This window comes from Pieris brassicae, chromosome 2 (genome assembly GCF_905147105.1).
Source record: "Pieris brassicae chromosome 2, ilPieBrab1.1, whole genome shotgun sequence".
NCBI classification, from domain to species: domain Eukaryota; kingdom Metazoa; phylum Arthropoda; class Insecta; order Lepidoptera; family Pieridae; genus Pieris; species Pieris brassicae.
The window spans coordinates 9756718-9777592 of NC_059666.1; the positions used below are offsets into that span (position 1 = coordinate 9756718).

At 32.1% G+C, this 20875-nt stretch overlaps 1 long non-coding RNA gene across 1 annotated transcript; it reads right to left on the reverse strand.

The window, feature by feature from the left end:
- Window positions 1–1611: 1611 nt before the first annotated feature.
- Window positions 1612–12811, reverse strand: LOC123720494. Its single transcript, XR_006756064.1, has 3 exons — window positions 12680–12811; window positions 6103–6283; window positions 1612–2182 (listed from the first exon to the last, which is right to left on the reverse strand). It is a non-coding gene; the product is annotated as an uncharacterized LOC123720494 (long non-coding RNA).
- Between the last annotated feature and the right edge of the window lie 8064 nt (window positions 12812–20875).

Here is a 20875-nt window from a genome sequence, read left to right on the forward strand (position 1 = left end):
ACAAATAAAGTAAACCAAATACTTACGGTTTCAACATCCATTACGACAGAGATTATAGTTGTGTAATTTATAATATTATATTAATTTGTACTTAAGCAAACCGCACTTATATTAAGATTTTAGAAAATAGCGGGCACAAAGATTCATGAAGCCATGGGTTGACATTTGTCAGTTGTCACAAAAATGAAACGTTCCGTTCCTTACTAAAATCATATTACCACAAAAAACATAAATTATCATATTTAATAATATAAGTAGAGACCTTTAACGTTTATATCAGTAGCTATAACCAAAAATATTTGTTACTATAGATAAATAGTCGTACTTATTTTATTTTATTCCAAAAACAGCAACCTTTTAGTATGCTTGAACAAACATATTGCATTTAACGAAACGCGGTCGCGAAAAGATGACGTGCAATCTGTTGTCGAATAAACAATCGGGTAGCAAATGTGTTATATTGGCATGCATATTGGAGATCGATCTTTAGATATGAATTAATCCAAGATTAGATTTAGACTTAGATTGAGGATACATTATTAATTTTGGGCATTAGGGTCCTTCAAGTAAAGAGCGTACCAATTCTTAAAAGGCCGGCAACGCACTCGCGAGCCCTCTGGCATTGAGAGTGTCCATGGGCGGCGGTATCGCTTAACATCAGGTGAGCCTCCATCAAATACAGATGGTATTTCATGTTTGCTGAAGAATTTTCCTCGAAATTTAACCTTCTAGTCACACGTTCAAACATCTACTACATCAAAGTACCACTAACCTTTACCTAATCATATTGTTTTATCAATCTAATCAGTATGTCACTAACATTGACCTACTTAATTTAAGACTTGATGTGTGAACATCATTTACAAAGAAACAACTTACAATTAAATTTATTATAATAATACTAGAGTATCCATGCTCATTGTCTATGATAAAATCTAAGAATTTCGGTCTTAGAAAGTGGCCGCACTGCGATATTTTCCCGCGTACTTTATTTTTAACATAGAAATCTATTTGAAATAGAGAGTTTCTAGTTGTTCTCCATAAAAACCTTCCAGAGTTCAAGGAATAACTTAAAAAAGAATACTCGAAATGGTCCAGCCGTCTTCCAGTTTTGCACTAAGATTCATTTTTATTTATATAGATTGAAATTTAAAATATTGTTTGTAAGAAGGAGCGGCTAATCTTAAACAAGTAATAATATAATAGGTGACATACATCAGTTCTAATATTAAGAAAATGGAATCAATATTTTTTTGTATTAACAAAATTATCATGATTGTTTTTTTCGTGAATGAATGAATATAAGGGATTATATTTACACGTTTACATGTTTCTTTTGCAATAGGTAAATGTATGTTATATTCCTATTATAAACTTTATTTTTTGCGCACTCTCGTACTCTTGCTCGTACGGTCATAAAAAAACATAGTGATGAATCGGATCCTGAAAATTGACGATGTATGTTTGGCTCAAAGGCTCTACTTGAAAAACGATTTATCAAAAACAAATACAAACATCGGAGGTTTTTTAATTGTAACAATTAATAAATATAATTACTATAATTCTGTTAATTGACAATTTATATTTGAAAATCGATTAGTGGTAAAACATGGTTCTTTTATATCGAAGCATTACCCTCCTGGAATCTAATTGTAGTCTTCGTAAATCTTGAATGTAAGTATAGTGGCGTTTTTGCTGCAGTGCGGCGGATTATTTTTAACCGTTCTATAAGGCCTGATTCTCATGTGTAATGAGAATTAGGAATGCGTTAATCCAATTCAACAGATTATAACGGTACCTTGTGATTTTTTTGTATGGGGAATTTTTTTCTCTTGAATAGAGATGGTACACCGTTTTTATTAATCTAAATAATAGTAGAACATTTCGGACATCCATAATACAGGTTATTCGAATTAGGCTCGAGGATTTCCAATCGTTGGGAAGCCACAGCCACGCATTCCAGGATTACGTGGATGAGTGATTCCTTTGTCTCGCAGCCTATTTATAATTACCTTTAGAACGCTGTCTGTATTTCTAAGACGCTCTGTGTCTCTATCTTGCCTGATCACGAAAAAATCATCAAACATTACCAATGACTGTTCCAGACCCCAGTGTCATTCTACGTATTTCATATGGGTTGTGATGAGCGTTGCATGTCGTCCGGGAGAAAATAAAAAATAAGCTGCAAAAAAATAGAATAATGCTTTGTACAAATTGATTTTCGCTTTAACGACTAATACTTAAAAAGCTCTGAAGCTCTTGCTTATATTTTGATAATTACAAAAGATTTATAGATAAAACTAGCATCTTTAGAAGTCTTTCGTTGCGTCGTCTAAACTGGTTACTTGGTTATTGAAACGCTAAAAATACATGTTTGTAGTAATACAAATATCATGAATAAATAGTAGTACTATAAATTGTGTAAACATTTTGAAGACATCGCGCTGATGAAACCCCATTTCCTCAATTAGATGACTTCCGTTAAATCCTTTACGACATTAATTATCCGTAGTTTATTAAATTACCGTGTAGTTTAGCTGAATATATTTTACTATGAGAATAATTATAGGAAATGTCTTTTGCTGATTTTTTTTTATAAATCAGGGGAGCAAAAGGGGCAGGAGGCTCACCTGATGTTAAGCGATACCGCCGCCCATGGACACTCTCAATGCCAGAGGGCTCGCGAGTGCGTTGCTGGCCTTTTAAGAATTGGTACGCTCTTTACTTGAAGGACCCTAAGTCGAATTGGTTCGGAAATGCTTCAGTGGGCAGCTGGTTCCACCGTGGGCAGCAATTACTTTTGAGGAATTCACTGAAATTATAGTAACAAAATAATATACAAATCTGTTCTTTATACATAGATAAAATGTACTTATAAACATTTGTGTTAATAAATTAATTTAAATAGCTGGAAGAAGTCATCGGCAATACTGGTCTTAACAATACACGTTGTTACGTTTATATTACTAAAAATATTTTAGTAACATAAGATTGTATCACACCATTTAATTGATAACGGTTACAGAATTTTACAGTTTGTTCTTTCACAGTAATGTAAACTACGTGTTACATTCAAGTTAATTACAGTGTTTCATAATCCATATTTAACTATGAATACGAAACGTGCCGGAAATAAAATTTTATACTACGGAGATATTAATGCATTGTTTTTAATTACAAGGTTTTTTGTAATTTGAAATATGGCAATATTTATAATATATAAATATGTATTAAAATAAAAATAAACCATTGCAAGATCATTATGATTGTACAAACAAATAAATACAAACATTTTGTAACTAATAATAATAATAATAGATAATAATAAAAAATAATAATAATAGCCTTTATAACTGTAAAATACTTAGCCTAAAAAAATCTAAAATGTTTATTGTGTCTCAAAATTTACATAAAATGAGTTGAGACAGCCCCCGTAAGTAGTCAAAGACACTTGTGTTGGGGTTGATTTGCTACTTCCCTTATTTATACAATATTGAGACGGTTGTTAGAACTTATATAATCTTCTCATCATTTTCATTCTCTCATCTTCCACGCTTTGACAAGAGAAAACGAAGACATTCCATCGCTTTTTACGTCCATTTATCTTTGTCTTCTCTCATGTGTCCTGTCCATTTCCACGTCAATCTTTTACTACAAGTAACAGCACTTTTAAAAGTTGCCATGTCTTTTCTTTCTTTCTTTACTCTAGCTTTCAATTTCAGACCTAGAACACTCCTTTCGATACTATTTTGACATACTGTTAGTATATTTTCTGGTGTATGACTGAGGCTTGGCATGCGTATATCACGATAATGTAAAGGCATCAAAGGCTTTTCTCATATAAAACATTTTCAAGTTGTTTTTCATTACTTCTGACAGTGACCAGTAACCTTTACAAGTATTTGTCTACGGTCCAGTTCTTTGCCCATGCATTTTTTATTATCTATCAGATGTCCTAAGTAGATATACTCATTAGCGTATTCAACTTGATCTTTATTCACGTTTATTGGCATGTAATTTGTCATCACTTTAGTTTTGATATATTCATTGATATATATACTAATATATAATTATACTAACTACAATTTTAGTAAGTAATTCACAGCTATTGACCTCCTCTATAGACTGTAATTATTCTCTTACACAAGCCACCTGGAGCCAATATGGGCCAGGCCTGAAAATCATTATTATGTAATTAAATAAAACTATTCTGGTTTAAATAATCAGCATACCATTTTAAATGAATCGTATTCATTCTCTGTAACAATACATTCACAATAATAAAAGGCCGAGCGGATAAGATACCGACTTATTTATTACGTTAATTTAATTATAAGGTAAAAAAACCTTTCGTAATGGCAAATGAAAGAATTATATAATTCGTACATATAACAGTTTCGTTCGGTTTTCAAAACAATAAAGGAAATTTGGAAAACTTTCAGCGACTTAGACTACTAAATTTATTTTGATGGAAGACTAAGAAATACTATATGTTTTATTTATAAATTAAGCAGCAGCAGCAGTATTTGATTGCTATGGACGCACGGTAACAATTCCATGCGTGTCCAGAGCGTCTGCTTAACTAAGGAAATTACAATTTCGAAGTATAGTATGCAAGTTCTATAAATATACGCTACCTTGAAATCACTAATCCTATTAAGGATTTGTCGACATATGTTTCAAGATAGATCATCTAGAGCAACAAATTCAGTATATGTGCTTAAAAATGAAGAGAATTCCAAAAATATTAGCAAAGAGTTACATGTATTTTGGACGATTTATGTACATATTATAAAAAATTTAATTTATAAAAACTCTATTATCTGTGGTTTGCATAAAGATTGCAAAAACATACATACTTAAACGTAAATATTATGAAATTTGCTTATCAAATATTATCCTAATAAACAAGAATTATCATATCTGGTTGTTTAATATATCTTATAATTAAGTTACCATAGATATGAAGCAATATACTAAAAGCATTAATAAAATGTAGCATATATAAACGTGATTTATTATTATTATTACGTTACGTAATATGTAAACGTAACGTAATAATAAAAATAAAGAGCGTTGATTTCCAATCTTTACAAATATTCAATATAGTTTAGATTCGCCTTAGATTTACCCCTACACTGGCCTCATTTGTTTCTCCATTAGATTTTGTATTTAGTACTTTATGCCTAAATTAATAATATTTACAGACCTTTACGCTTTTAGTAACGAGGAGAATGTAGGGAATACTTTTTCAAAAATATTATTGACATATAATTTAAAGCGTGTTTTATGTCGTTACTATGAGTTCGTTATACTTAGAAATTTTACCGTAATTTTAGCAAAGACCTAACATTAGCGCAAACCAAATAGCAATCTTAGTTTAGTTTATCACACACTCACAAATTGTAATATAACATTCTCGTTTCCGATAACATCCTGATATTATAAAATAAGTGTAGTTGCATTTTGTAGTGCCACTCACATTTAGAACCCTTAAGTAAGCCAAGTTAGGTTTTGTTATTACCTCATTAGCTCATATTTAAACGTTAAAGCCAGTTGACACCCAGCTTCAAACAAAGAGTTTAATTACACATTTATTTCAATATCTCTACAACAACCACCACCGACCTAACTCTCGCTGCCTGCCTATACAACAAAGCACTTAAAAGGACAAAATCATAGTCTGTCTATACCTGGGGCCTATACCTGGGGCCTATACCTGGGGCCTATACCTGGGGTCTATACCTGGGGTCTATACCTGGGGTTTACACCGGGTCTTGTACTGTTACGCAAAGAGAACAAAAATGTAATAAAATCGAAACTAGGTTATGATCGTGTCGCCTCAGGCCGTTGACAAAATTATATCTTAATTTCGTCTATTATATGTTCTGTGATGTTTGAATAACAGTCTCATTACAAAAACAGCGGCCACCCACAATAGGTACATGAATAATGTTGCAATTTGATCTCTCGTTTTGTAATATAATTGACTTGGCGAGATTCATTACGTTGAGAACACAGAAACACTGTGGTGACCAGACTTGTCATGGTGCGATAGTTATCTATTCTCTATCTAGCTATTACAATATAATTTTTCATTACCTTTTTTATGGAACATCTTCATCTACCTGGAGACCTCCATGGGAGCGGGGGGTGGAATTTCTAACCATAATAGGCCATCAGCGTAGAAAACCAGCCTTATCGGTCTTCTTTCAGATTTCTTAATTTCACTCCAAGTTTTCCCAGCTTCCTTCGCCTCTGCAATGATGCTTAATTGCCAGGTCTGTTTTAGGCGTCCATGCAAAAGGAAACGAGGCGACATCAGTCTCTATCTAATATTATGTATACGAGCATTATAGATTTCAATTATCATTGCGATTTACGCCTGCAGATAGTTACATAATTCATATCACGAACATAACAGTTCATTCATTAAGATCAATGATGTCTAAACAGCCTTTGAATTCTATTAATTATTGGATTATCAATTAACATATGATTGACCTAACTGAAGTATGATAAAGGTTAACATGAAAATATAATAACAGTGTATTATACATATTATATTAATCATTGCATGGTAGGATAAATTTAAAGGCTGGCAACGCACTCGCGAGCCCTCTGGCTTTGAGAGTGGGCGGCGATATCACTTAATATCAGACTGAGCCTGACCATTTGCTTTTTGTCTATTTGACCCCTGTTCTAGTGAGGTACATGCCCAGTTTGGGTTAAAACAGGACATAATGACGAGGATACGAAAGGGAATGTTTAGGTGTTTCAAAATATTTTGTACCACAAAGAACGGTTCGGTGGCCGTCGATACACTCGATCTTATACTAGAATAATAAGTCCAGGGTACATACTTCGTTACAATATCTTCTTACCAGGAAGAAAGGCACACAATATTATTTCGTTTTACACATTTATTCGTTTGGGAACAAAGAGAGGTTAAACTGATGCTAATACCGGCAAGGTATCACGATAGTTCTCAAAACGCACTAAACACTCACTATAAAATTCTAAATAGTGGACGTAACTATTATCAATTATAATTAACAAAAAGTATATATCAAAATAAAATATGAAGACTATTGGCCTAGTGTCTATAGCGTGCGACTCTCATACCTGAGCCCGGAGGATCGATCCCGGCTGTACTCTAATGGACTTTCTATGTGTGCATTTAACATACGCTCGAACGGTGAAGGAAAACATTGTGAGGAAACTCGCATGCCTTAGACCCTGAAAGACGACGGCGTGTGTCAAGTACATGAGGCTGATCACCTACTTGCCTATTAGATTTACAAATGATGAAATAAAATCTAAAGCCCAGAGTTAAAAGGGTAGCGCCACAGATTGATTTTTATTTGAAAATATTTTAAATTTATTTTCAACTTATATTACACGTTATTAAAACTATTAAAACAAGTGATAAATTGTATGTTATCTAAAGGCATGATCACACGAATTGTGTGTGCGTAACATGCGTTTAAGATAAGGCGTGTATTGCATATAGTTTGATCACGACATCAATTGTGAGTTGACGTGTGAAGGGCATCTCCATTTGAACCGGATACAGTTTTGACTTGTTATATTCAGCGCTTTTTTAATTATATTTTTTTCAACTGACTGCAATCTGACCTATTTTATTTCTAGCCGTGCCTCGATAAATTTACATTCCAACACATAAATATGTTTTTATTTTCTTTGAGATTTAAAACATATGTCATACAAGTAACGCTTTTAGAAATAATAGAACCTGATTCATTAGTAAGAAGTGAAACTTCTTTATGACCTTATTTTTCGAAAAATTATCTACTATTGCAACTTTACAGAAATTGGTTAAATAAAGTTGAAATAGATAAAGTTTAACAAAAGGCTTTCATTATCATAGACATTAAAAAAATACATACCATAATCACACCCACGTGTTGGTGTATCGAAAAATATAATAAAAAACTGAGGTTAATATTAAATTTCTTAGAAAAATAAATACCACAATCACACCCAAGTATTAGAAAAAAGAGATATAATTACTTAGTATTTTTGAAATTCACTGGAATTACAATTAAAATAAACCCTTTGATTTTGCTGACCATTTTAATATCCCTGATACATTCGCAATTACGACCACCATTGGGACCTTAATCTAGAGGACGTCGCCACTATCATAAAAAAAGTGCTGGAGCCCACCAACATAGGCTCCACCATCACGTGAATGTCGAGGCTATTCAACTCCTTGACACCACGGGCCTAGTGAGAAGATTGAAAAGGACAAAACCATTTGAACTACTAAATTAGTGATAGTGCACGTTAGTATTAAGTGCTGAACAGTGAGTTAAAAAATAGAACAGAGTGTCTTCCCTTTAATAGAGACTGTAAGTAGTGTTATTGGACACTTCCTTATGTTAAAAATCCTTAATAGTAAATTAGGTTAGACTTAAATTACTTAAGTTAGGCTAGATAGTAATGTTCCATGATGTCTTAGTAAAGAGACTAGTATTTTTTTTTAATACCACTATAGAGTGTTTCAAATAAATAAGGGTGTAATAGAAAAAAGGTCCAGTCTGGTGGTGGGAGTTAAACGACTTGCTACCCTACTCCGTTGGAGAAAGTACTCTTCGAATCAACCGTGGTAGGGACAAGAAAAAGATGGCACGCAACGGAAAAACGTAATGCGTAACCGAAAAATGTGACGGTAAATTTATTTCCAACCAACAGCCGATAAAGAAGTTTCACTTCAAAAAGGTTTTGTAAATCAGTTTAATTTGATAGCATAGTGTACCTGTAATGTTAACCAACCGTTTAATCAAAACCGGGCGTAGAAGTTGGTCAATACGGGCTGAATGCGGTCGAAAAAAGTTTGACCTGAATTGTTACGTTAGTCATCGTTGAGACCTTGAGATATTTGCAATCGAAAGTCAAGTGCGGTAGGATATCGGTTATTAAATCGTACGGTCTTGATCATATGAATGACGCTGTAAGACTATTTCACTCAAGTCTATGTTTATACATTCGATTTGGTTAATGGGATAATCAACAATCGGTACACGGCAATAGTGATTGTATACAATAAGCTAATAGATGCCATACGCCTACAAAATTCCCTATTATCCCAGTATTGGCCTCCGAAATGTGAATATTTCAACACTGCCTGTACTATGCCACCTCGCGCCAATTGCTAGCTTTCAGCTTGAGCAGATCTGTCGATCCAGCGGTATCTCTGCCGACCTCTGTTCTCCGACTTAGTGGAAGCCTTTACAATTCGATCTTGGCCATTCGCTCAAGATGCCACAGCCAACGTTATCGATGGGCTTTGTCTATGTTGGGCTAGGCTAACAACTCTTCTATTTCCGCATTTTCAAAATATACCAATAAAACAAAACATCCAAAGGAGTTCTCCGCATACATAAACGTATACTTTAAGAACATATGTAGGTTGTAAATTAGAAATAAGTTTATTGTGAATATATAAGTCGTTTTGAATAATTAAATTTAGCCTTAAGGTACTGCCACGGGGACCAAACTTATTAAATGTTAACGTTTTGATAAATTTGAACAGTACTAAGGTAAACTGTACCAAAAACTAACCGATTATTAAGTAATTAATGTTGAAGGTGTCTGGAAAACTAAGTGTTATTTAAGTAACCACAATTCTTTATTTTCAGACTTTTGACAGTATAAATACTTAAGAAAAATGTTTTATTTATTATCAAGTTAATATAATAAATAATAATAAAAAAAGTAAAATTGGTTGTCCGTAAGAGATCGCTCGAAAGCATTAACGCCGTCAGTTACCCTCTGTTTTCATTTCATTATGTCAATCGTATTATATTTTTGTATGCAACGAAGTGTTAATAAATAGTTTCGTTTCAAAAGTCTACATACATGCCGTCTTCGCTTTGGTGGAAGCACATGTATGAAAATTATCGTTACGAGTGTAGCGGAGTCCGTAATGGGTCCGTTCCGCTAGCAGGTGAAGGCGGGCATTAATATAGAAAATGTTGACATAACGGAGTATTTATTCTGTGTAAAATCTTATAATCCATCTCTCTTTCTAATCTCTAACTGTTATGTTAATTGTGTATGAAAAGTTAAATAATAATGGAGTAAATTTATAGTTATCACTTAAAACAATAACTAATTATCTTAATGAAGTACCAGAGCTACGTTTGGGAAATAAAGTAAATAATAGAGCATTCGCTAGAAAAACGAAGGCTCTTGTTTGCGTAACTAATAATAATACAGTTTACTAGCTGCCCCCGCGAACTTCGTTTCTCGTTAATGTGATAGCCTACCTTTTTAGTACATACATATACATATGCTGAGACTGTTCGGTTTTCCGGAATGAAAACTTTTTAGGTTTTTCTGTGAATATTTCTTTATATAAACCTCAGTCATATTTTTTAAATTAACAAATAAAATATAGGGGTTGATCATAGAGGGGAAAATTATGGGTTGTATGTATTTATGTGTGTGTATCATAAACGTTTAAAAAATGAAAGCATAATATTTTGGGTGGACACCCCTTATCACTTAGGGGTTTGAATTATAGAAAGTAGCCAATTCTCAGTATCAGTAAGTCTGCTTAAAAAAATTCATATGAATCGGTCGAGCCGTTTCGGAGGAGTATAGGAACGAATATATTTATATATACAGAGATGTAATAGTTTTATTGTATTTCACTCTCTTTTTAACTATAGCTTACATGTTCATAATTGAAATAAAATGTTTTTTGAAATTGTATTTTTGTTATATTGTATTTTTTCGATTAATCATATTTTTAGGAGAAAGTTTGACCAATATCAGTATGATAGTACTACCGCAGGATTGTGGCGCACAGGTTATTTATTTTTAAATAAAAACATAAGGGTCTGTATCCTGAAATATGTTTCATTGGTTTTTTCTACAAAATCAAATACTTAAGTGTTTTCTACCCGTCGAATTGTAAATTTTTAACGTCTTGTTATATATAATTTTCAGCTGTCGAACGCGCACCACAACGCGCAGACGCACGATAAAGACTAGAAAATATATAAACAACTTCACCACCTGGCGTCCACATAATTAAATAATTCAACAATTATCGTAGAAAAGCACTAATTATTGCATAATATGGATTTTTATTATAGCGCCATCTAAGGGCAATCGTTGAAACTAACGCAACTTTTAACTTTTTACCGTGCAATTTATACAATTATACGGTATTTATACCATAAAAACAATTCGTCTTTCGTTACTGAAAAGTCTAATTACATTAATAACGATTTCCTATAAGTAAGAACTTGAACGAATTTCACGCATATTTATTCGTAATTACTATGTAATGAATATTTAACCAAGCGATTACATGATCTAGTTTATATGTATATAAACTGAGTCGAATAACGATTATTTTTTGATATTGAGATTATTTAATATAATTGAGTAAATGAATTAGAGAAAGCCTTATTATATAACATTATAGTATGGGATTTACGTATCTCTATGGTGTTCTTTGTCATGTGTTACGCAATACCGATGTGTATGCCTTAAATAAAAAAAATAGCAGCTAAGCTAATCTTAAATTGATTATATTTTGTATCATAGTCAAAAACTGATGGCTAGACCGAAATATATAATGATAATTTGATATATCAGCGTGGACTCGCACTAACTCTCCTTCTCTCGCACTTGTGAAATCTGGCAAGTCAACCAATCTATCTCCTTGCAAAACATCAGACGCTTCTTGGGCACTTCGCAGGCTTCATGAAGCGATCTCACTGCTCTGAGGATGTCTGTTTTTTACGAAGCTAAAGCCAAACTTGCTTCGACAGATGATTCTATGAACCCAGTATTGTTTTGTTGTGTCTCATTTTAAAGTAATTCATTTCATTTCATTTCAACAAGTCAAAGTACATTTTCATTTCAATCCAATCTTCACTATACTAGACAACTGTCGGTATATTTTAATTCTCTCTTCTCATCCATTGTTCATAATTTAAAAGCTACATTACCGGACTAGTACGAAACTAGTACAAAATAACTAGATAAGTTATTAAATAGGCCATTTATACAATGTATGTTAACACCTAATCATAAAATTCGAAACTGGCAATAAACTTGGCTAAATAACTGAAATTTGTAAACAGTTTATCTGTTGCGGTGTAAATTGTTGTTTATAACTCTCTGTTATTAAGACATTAGTTTAAATCCTCGTGCACATATTTACTATTATATAATCATATTATTAAAATAAACATTATCTATATTTCTGCTTTTATGCACCAGTTTGACAAACAAGGACAAAAAGACAAACATATTATTTATATATTTCTTCAAACATATTATTTATTCATTTAAAAAAAGTTGTCAATGGACACTAGAAGAAATCTTACAACTAGGAACACAAAAATAACCAAAACTGACTGTAAACCTTTTAATAGGCAAACACAGCATGCTTTATAGTTAATAACTATTGCTAACAAACTATAAATATTTGATCTAAAAAGCAAGATATAATGATAAGCTGTTACGAAATTATATATTTATTCAATGTTATTGCTATATTCTATAATCTTGATATTACTGTTTGTATTTATTGTACAAAACATAATTAGAAGCATATATGTATATACATATAAATATGGCATCAGGTTGAGATTCAGAATCAACATTTACACGAAAAAAATCCATCACTTACGTTCATATTATTCAAAGACGCCCGCAGTCTAACTTGTAATTAAAAATTCAGTTAATGAATGAATATAATGAACACGTTACAGATAAAACTTAATTACTACGCTAGATACATTTTCAGTTTCAGGCATTAATACGTTTTGCAAATGAATATTGAATAACATTTACTTCAAAGATTACTGACAAGTATGGCTGTCATCATACCAAAAACAATATTTTAATTATTTTTACTATTACTATGTAGGTTAAGAAAATTAATTACTTTAGACGTACGTTTCGACCTTTGAGACCGCATTTTCCATTATCACTTGTTATTCCTTTTAACCGTGGGACTGATCAAATACTATAGATAACAAAACTTTGTGTACAAGATAAGTTCACAGATATCCGTAATCAAGCACCAATATCCTGAATTCGTGCTAACCAATGGACAAATTAAATTAATTAAGTAAACATTGGTCACGAAAGGCACAAGACCTTGAGAAGTGGGCGACTGGGCGGTGTGGAAATGGTCAATGCAATACCGGTAATATATTTTTCTCTGTGTCTTATCTTTTTAAGTACATGCCACAGTTTTAAGCATAAATAACACGTTACGTTTAACTAAACGTCATAGTTGAATTTTCCGACTCTTGTGTAGGTAATCATATTTACATCAAATCAAAAAAGCCGAAGGAGGACAAGCTTTTCGACATTCAATGTAAAATTAGAAGCATTTAATGTATATTTATTTTTTGACGTTATAAGTCCTGACGTTATGTTACCTATATGAATAAATGATTTTTGACTTTGACTTTGAATTACTTTGATTACTGATTTTTTTATGCTTCATAAATGAACCCAAAAAATAATGATCAGTGTTAAATGTTTGTGTTTAGTCATATTGTAGATTTTTGTGTAAATATAGAGAAAGAAATAAAATTAAAGTGTAATATATATATATATAAAAAATCATAGATAGAAAATAGTATTTTATAATGTTGTTACTCATATTTGTGTTGTCTGTGCTGTCTTAAAACTAACAAACGATTTTTTTATGTGCATATTCAAAATTAACTTAATTATTATTTTCACCGATCAATCTCCTTTGTGCCTTCTCCATCTACACGGATACACGGTACACTGGCAAAGTACCTTGTACCCAGTTGGCACAAATAAAAGCCATAAACAAGACTTGAATTGGAAATAATGATCATTCAAAATTGTTATAGATTTTTTCAATTATTTATTTTTTTACGCTCGCTAATTAAAGCGCCCAGAGCTGCTTTCCTCAACGAATAAGTATCGCAATACAGCGAGCAAATGTTGCCAGCATTAAAGGTACACTACTACAAGGATCATTTTAAACTGATAGTAGATTTTATTTACTCATTTTTAATTTTTATTATTACTATATAGGTTAAGATGATTGTAAATACTATATCTGTGTGTTATTACATAAAAAAGACAGAGCAAGAGATAGACAAACGATATAAAGAGAGTTTGAGTCACAATTTGGACAAGAAGAATTAGAAAATAATGAAAGCAACAAGAAGAGACCCTGGACAGGATCACCAAAACTGGCACATCTGATGTATTAGATTAAGTAAGGTTATGTAACTAAAAAAGTTTTTAAATATATTATACTGGGTATCAGCAATGAGCAATGAAGCAAACATTAAAAAAATATCCTACACATTAAGATGATAAAATGACGATCATCTCGTTCATTCGTTTCACTATGAATAAAACCCATAAATTTTAATACAACAAACATATATTTGTAGTCAATTCATAGAAAGTCCATCCATCATACGGCTTACAATTTACAAGGTAGCAGTTAGCAATAATAAATGAAGGTGGTACTAATAAAGCCTCGCAGGCTGTACTTACCTGGGCTTATCACTGGTTACACCACTATTTGTGCTTATTAAACCGCCGACAGCCGCTACTGTAATGCAATGTTATTGATAAAGTATTGCGAATCGATTTCTCGTTTCTCGTAGAAAATACAAAATAAGCAGCATTTTTTCAGAAGATGTTCTAAATTCAAATATACTTTATTTTAAAGGAAAACCAATGTGGACTGAAACCTATATAACGTTAGATTTTGTTTTTCTAATTTATATTGTATTCTAATTCTATTTATATTGTGCAATACATAATTTATATATTGTATGTCACTAACCTAAATACATTATTGTTGTTAATTTAAATAATACGAATTAACAATATTCAAGAAGTGTTTATTAAAAAAAGTGATAAGGATATCGAAACATTATTTCGTTAGTTTAGGAACTAAAGTTTGAAATATGTTGCTTAAATGTGATTATAATACATTTTATTCAAGGGAAACGCAAAAACGGGTCGTTATGTAGGGCAAGGAGGTTCACTAGCTGATTTTGAATAACACCGCCCGCCCATAGACACAACATAACATTGTGTTACTGTAGGGCTTATAAGAAGTCAGTAAATAATCTGTTTTTTTTTTAAATAAAGTAAAACTTTGAAACTATGTCACAACCACAAAGCTCTTTTTATGTATAAGCTATGACTTCCTTGTGCAATAAAAGTCTAGAATACTAGAATAACATTATCCAACGCACGTAGCAAATTTTAAACCTACTTATCTAGGAGATAAAACGAAAGCTTCACCGCAAGTTGTGGTCTGCAATCATAAATCACGAACGTAACAAGACTTAGTATTTCGTATTCAGTAAATGTATTATCGTTGCTAAGGTTTCTTAGTGAACTGTCATTGCAATAGACGAGGCCTACAAGAACTGCCAGCGTGAGTGTTACGAAGATATCGTCTGTATCGAATGAGGTGATTAAATTAATTCAAAAATATTCTTAAACACGAATAAAAATCAATAATATTATTGGGTAATAATTTCGTTTCGATACCGCGACAGGGACAGTGTTTTATACGAATAAAATATATACAAGCGACATTAAAGACTGGGTTATCTGGATAAGATTCACAATCGATTTAGCGTTATGATTCTCGTATGTAAGACACGTTTTGGATTTGTAATATGGTCACAGTTCTCGCTGTCGACTGCGAATCTTACTTAGACAGTAAGCTTTAAAAAATATGGTACATTGGTGGAACACATTGAGGTGCATTTTGTGATAATTTTCAACACTTTAAGAACTATTGTCGTTGCTACGAGTACATGTACATAACACAAATAATTCTTAATTTAGTTGTAATAAACTACTGTTATTCAATTGTTCGATAATAACTTATTTAAAAACTCAAACAAAGTCGGTGGTAAGAAACGGAATATATTTTCTTTTAAACATAATATCGCTATAATATAGCAATAATAGTATTGTCTTTTGTTAACATAGCTTTTACACATTTAAAGAAAACACTTTTTTATAAGTTAATAGCTTCAATCCATATTATAGCAATAATTCATTTGTCAATAGTTTCTAGTTGTTTAACCCAGACTTGTACTCTTCGAATCACCTCATACTATGTCTGCTGGACATATAGCGTTACGAATTATCGTTAGCTAAATTAAATATAATTACTTGCAGTTATTGTATCTTGCTGTTTTCGTTACAATTTATATTTAATTATTAACTGTATTAATAATTTCTAGTAATGTAAATAAATATCAATAACTAATATTTTTTAGTAAAAACTAAACCAAATTTCATTGAGAGTTTGTATGTATTAAATAAAAATTTCAATTGGTCAGAGTTACGTCTACAATAAACTATAATGAAATGTAGATATATACTGGAATTTGTTCACGTTAAGTAAATATATGATGAACAACAAATATATAGTTTCCCTATAATTATTCATACATTGTCATGTAGATTTCACGGTGTAATTTGTGTGAAATCAGTCAATAAGCAAGGTCCTGACACCATATAGCTGCGTGGGTCCATTTATAATGGCTTAGGAAATTTCAATCTAAATAATATAACTATAATCCATCATGTTGGTACTTCAATAATGCCTTAAAGGCATAATAAACAATAGGATAAATTGTCGGCACGTTTATGTTAGTTACGACATTTTAATACTCTTATATTAGTAATGTAGTGCCTTCAGCGTGCGGCTCTCATCTCTGACTTTGTAGGTTCGATCTCTGGCTGTAAACGTATGGACGTTCTTCGTGTGCGCATTTAACATTCGCTCGAAAGCTTAAGGAAAACATCGTGACAAAACCGACTTGCCTTAGACCCTAAAAGTCGAACGCGTGTGTTAGGCTTAGATGGTTTACCTACTTGCCTATTAGAATGACAAATGATCATGAAACAGATACATAAATCTAAGGCCCAAACCTTTACTAATAAGTAAACAGTTTTTATTTTTTTTATCCTATTTTGATAAGTCTTCTAAGGCGATACGACCTCTAACTGTGGAAAAAGGAGCATACATCTCCCCAAAGGCTTCGCCCCACTAAACTGGGTGTCAATGAGCTACAATGACTGCCCATTTTGCCCTCGTATGCCGTAAAAAACCTAAAAGAAGTTTTTTTAATGTAATATAACTTTTGTTACAAAACATTAACATTTATTAAACTTTTTATTCAGTTTGGAATTTATTGAATTAGAAAAAACTTGATAATTTTACCTTCCTTTAAACTAATAGCATAACTTTATGTCTAGTAAATTACGAACTGTTAAATATACAGTATTATATAATGTTTTATATAGTTTGTTTATTAGTTAATAAACACGCTTGAAAGACCTATTTCCATTTAAAGTAGGTACCGATACTTACAATGTAAAGTTCGTGACGAAAAGTCACCTCGTACTATGAAATAGTATCAATACAATTAAATCTATTCTTAATCGATTTTGCCCTTACACGGAATTACCGAGTGGTCAGCTGTGGATTACACAATCGAACAAATAATTTGGTTAGAACTAGCCTTGGTATGGGAAAAGGTGTTGGTATCGCTGTGTTTAGATTTTAAAAATGTTGTCTTGCAAAATTTGAGCAGCTTTCCGTGGATTTATTTAGAACTAAACGGTCACATTAAGATGTAAAATCATTTTGAAAATAAGACTAAGAGAAGAGAATGTATATAGTATATATAGAACATTACTGTTTTAGGTAATTTGATGTTTTAATATTACTATAATACCTGCTATAATACTTAGCCTGCTAAAGAGCAGTGTTTGTCTAGTACCTCCTAAGTGCGTCTCTCATACCTGAGGTCGTAAGTACGAACCCCGGCTGTGCACCAATGGACTTTCGGTCTTTATACATATTTAACATTCGCTCGAATGTTGATAAGAACCACTGTGAGGAACCCGGCTTGCCGGTTTTGGGTCTAAACCCAAAAAGTCGACGGTGTGTGTTACACACAGAAGGCTGATCACCTACTTGAGATTGACAAATGATCATGAATCAGATACAGAAATCTGAGGCCCAGACCTTAAAAGTTTGTAGCACCACTGATTGATTTTATTATCTATAATTTGGAGAATAAGACTCTGCAGCGTAGGCCTGACGATTCCATACATTATAAGCAGAAACATACATCATTTTATAATTCGTTCTATGTATTGTTATAGACTTGACTTAAAGGAAGGCAATATCTTTAAACACCGTTCATGAGAAAGAACTTCACGATTCCTGTCATGCTAGAGTATGTGATTGCAAAATCGGGGTGGTCCACCAGTACACAGGGTCGGTACACAATGGTCATACATCTCAATACAATTGGAACAAAGAACTGTCAATATACATGTGATGCATTGTATGTAAGATTGAGTAATTCAAATCATTTTCAATTGTTACGCAACGACCCGTTTCATTCATCTGGTTTTTGTCCTTGTCCTCAAGACCATGTAAAAATTACCGGAAGGTTGGCTCGATAAGAGATTGCGCAAGTATATTAAATTACGCATTTCCTATCTTATAGGCTGTAATAAAAGTTGCGAAAAATTAGGTGTGAGTGTCTCACTAAAGTGGATTTCGCAATCACAATTTTTGAAGTGATACTAGTTTTGGCGCGTTAGGGAAACATGATGAGAGTAAAATTTTACAGTTGTTACAGTTTACTGAAGATAGCATAGTCGACATTTTAAAATAAAAAAATCCGTTTCTTTAATTATGTAGAAATATTTTTTGTGATTATTAAAAAAACTTTATTTAATAGATAATGTGTTATAGATTTTAAATAGATTTATATATTGTCACGGTGAAGAAGTATAACTTCTAACGCGTGTACATAAGGACACACATGTTTTTTTTTATGAATTATCTATGCATAAAGACACAGTTTAAGACTAACCTAGACTTAGGACTTATACCTAAGTAATTATTTATATAATTAAATAGACATTTAATATAAGAAAGTGTCCACACTACTTACAGTCTCTATTAATGGGAAGATAATTGTGTATTTTTATCACAATTAATGACAAGTTTTTTTAACAAAGTTGATTTCCATATAACAGTTGTCATTCTCCTGGTATGTCTGTGACTGAGTATTGGATACCATTTTCCCCAAGCCAATAATGAAAAATAAATGCATTTTGAACTTATTATATGAAAGCATATTGGTTTGGTTGCTTAAAATAACACCGCCTTTGTTATTTTTACGTTATTGTCCATATAGGTTAAAAAAGCAATTTCTACAGAGTCAAAACAACAAACGTCATACTTATGTCAAATGGTTTTTGACGTATGGTAAGTCACAACATTGAACATTGGGGTGAATTTCAAATACGAGACGGTGCAGCTATAACTTCTATGTGTCAAAGCCCAATACATTTTTGATTTACGGAAGTTAGACTTAGACGTAAGTCTCGTTTCTGTATCTCTCAGAAAATTGTACGACAAAAGTGTAGCATCATAACAAGAAGACTTGTATATCACGAAAGAAACTTCTCACGATAAACATTTAACAAAGTTATATTTAATCTCGACTAGAATGTTGATTAGTCGAGGTCAGTAATAATATAATTCTAAATTTAATTTATGGCATTGTATAAAAATTATGCAAAAGGATACAAAATATAATTGATTTTCATAAAAGTTTAAGCTCACAAATTATGATTTAAACTTTATAACGAAAAAACCAATGGCACTACAACCTTTTTAAGTCTGGGACTCAGATTTCTGTATCTGTTTCATGTTCATTTTTTAATCTAATAGGCACGTTAGATTAGGCTTCTGAACCTGACGCACGCCGTCGACTTTTTGGGTTTAAGACAAGGTGGTTCCTCACGATGTTTTTCATCACCGTTCGAGCTAATTTAACATTAGCATTAGCGCACATAGAAAGAAAGTCCATTGGTGCACAGCCGGGGATCGAACCTACGACCTCAGGGATAAGAGTCGCACGCTACAGCCACTAGGCCAACACTACTCTTACATTTTATGACAATCCATCAAATATTAACACGCAAATAGACATTAAAATCAATCACAAACGCGGTAATTAATAAGTAGGTTTTAGAGGCCTAAAACTATTCCGGGTTACGTAATCTTGACATGACTTGAGACAGTGTAATTCCGCTTATGTCGTATTAATTATTAGCGAATATATTTAAGTGGTATAAGCATATATATTTCTGTGTCGGTTTAATTATGACTAGCTTCCATTTTCTTTCTATTATTATTATTATTAAGCCTTTATTGCTGACACCCAGTGTAATATATATAAACGTTGTTTTTGATACATAATCTAACTTAACCGACTTTGGTGACCAACGATGTGACGCATAGGCCTCTTCCAGCTACTTCCATTCTTATTAGTATTAGCTCTTCTTGTCCAACTTGTGCCTCCTATTATCTGTATATCGTCTGCCCATCTCTTGCTCTGTCTTCCTCTTCCCCCTTTTCAACTGTTCTCTGAATTCCTATACGCGGATTTAATGTTAAAAAAATAAAATAAAAATGTGTTTATTCATTTGATAATTTTTTTTAAGTTTGTTTTTACGATCTCTTCAACAGCGAGAATTTACATAAATTTATTATGGTTTTTTAAAGATATTTAGTTAGTAATTAGTAATAAGAATCTTACAAATGAAATAATTGTCATTTACCGAATTACAAGTTCCATCAAGTCACAGTCACCGTGACCACGCACGCCGTAAAGCACGCGAAACGTCGAAAAAATTTAAGATTATGTAAATAATTATAAGTTTATAATAATAATACATAGCTTCAATCCGTTTAAAAAGAGTTTTCTTAAGCTCCATCAAATAATTCTCTAATAAATCTAGCGCTAATATT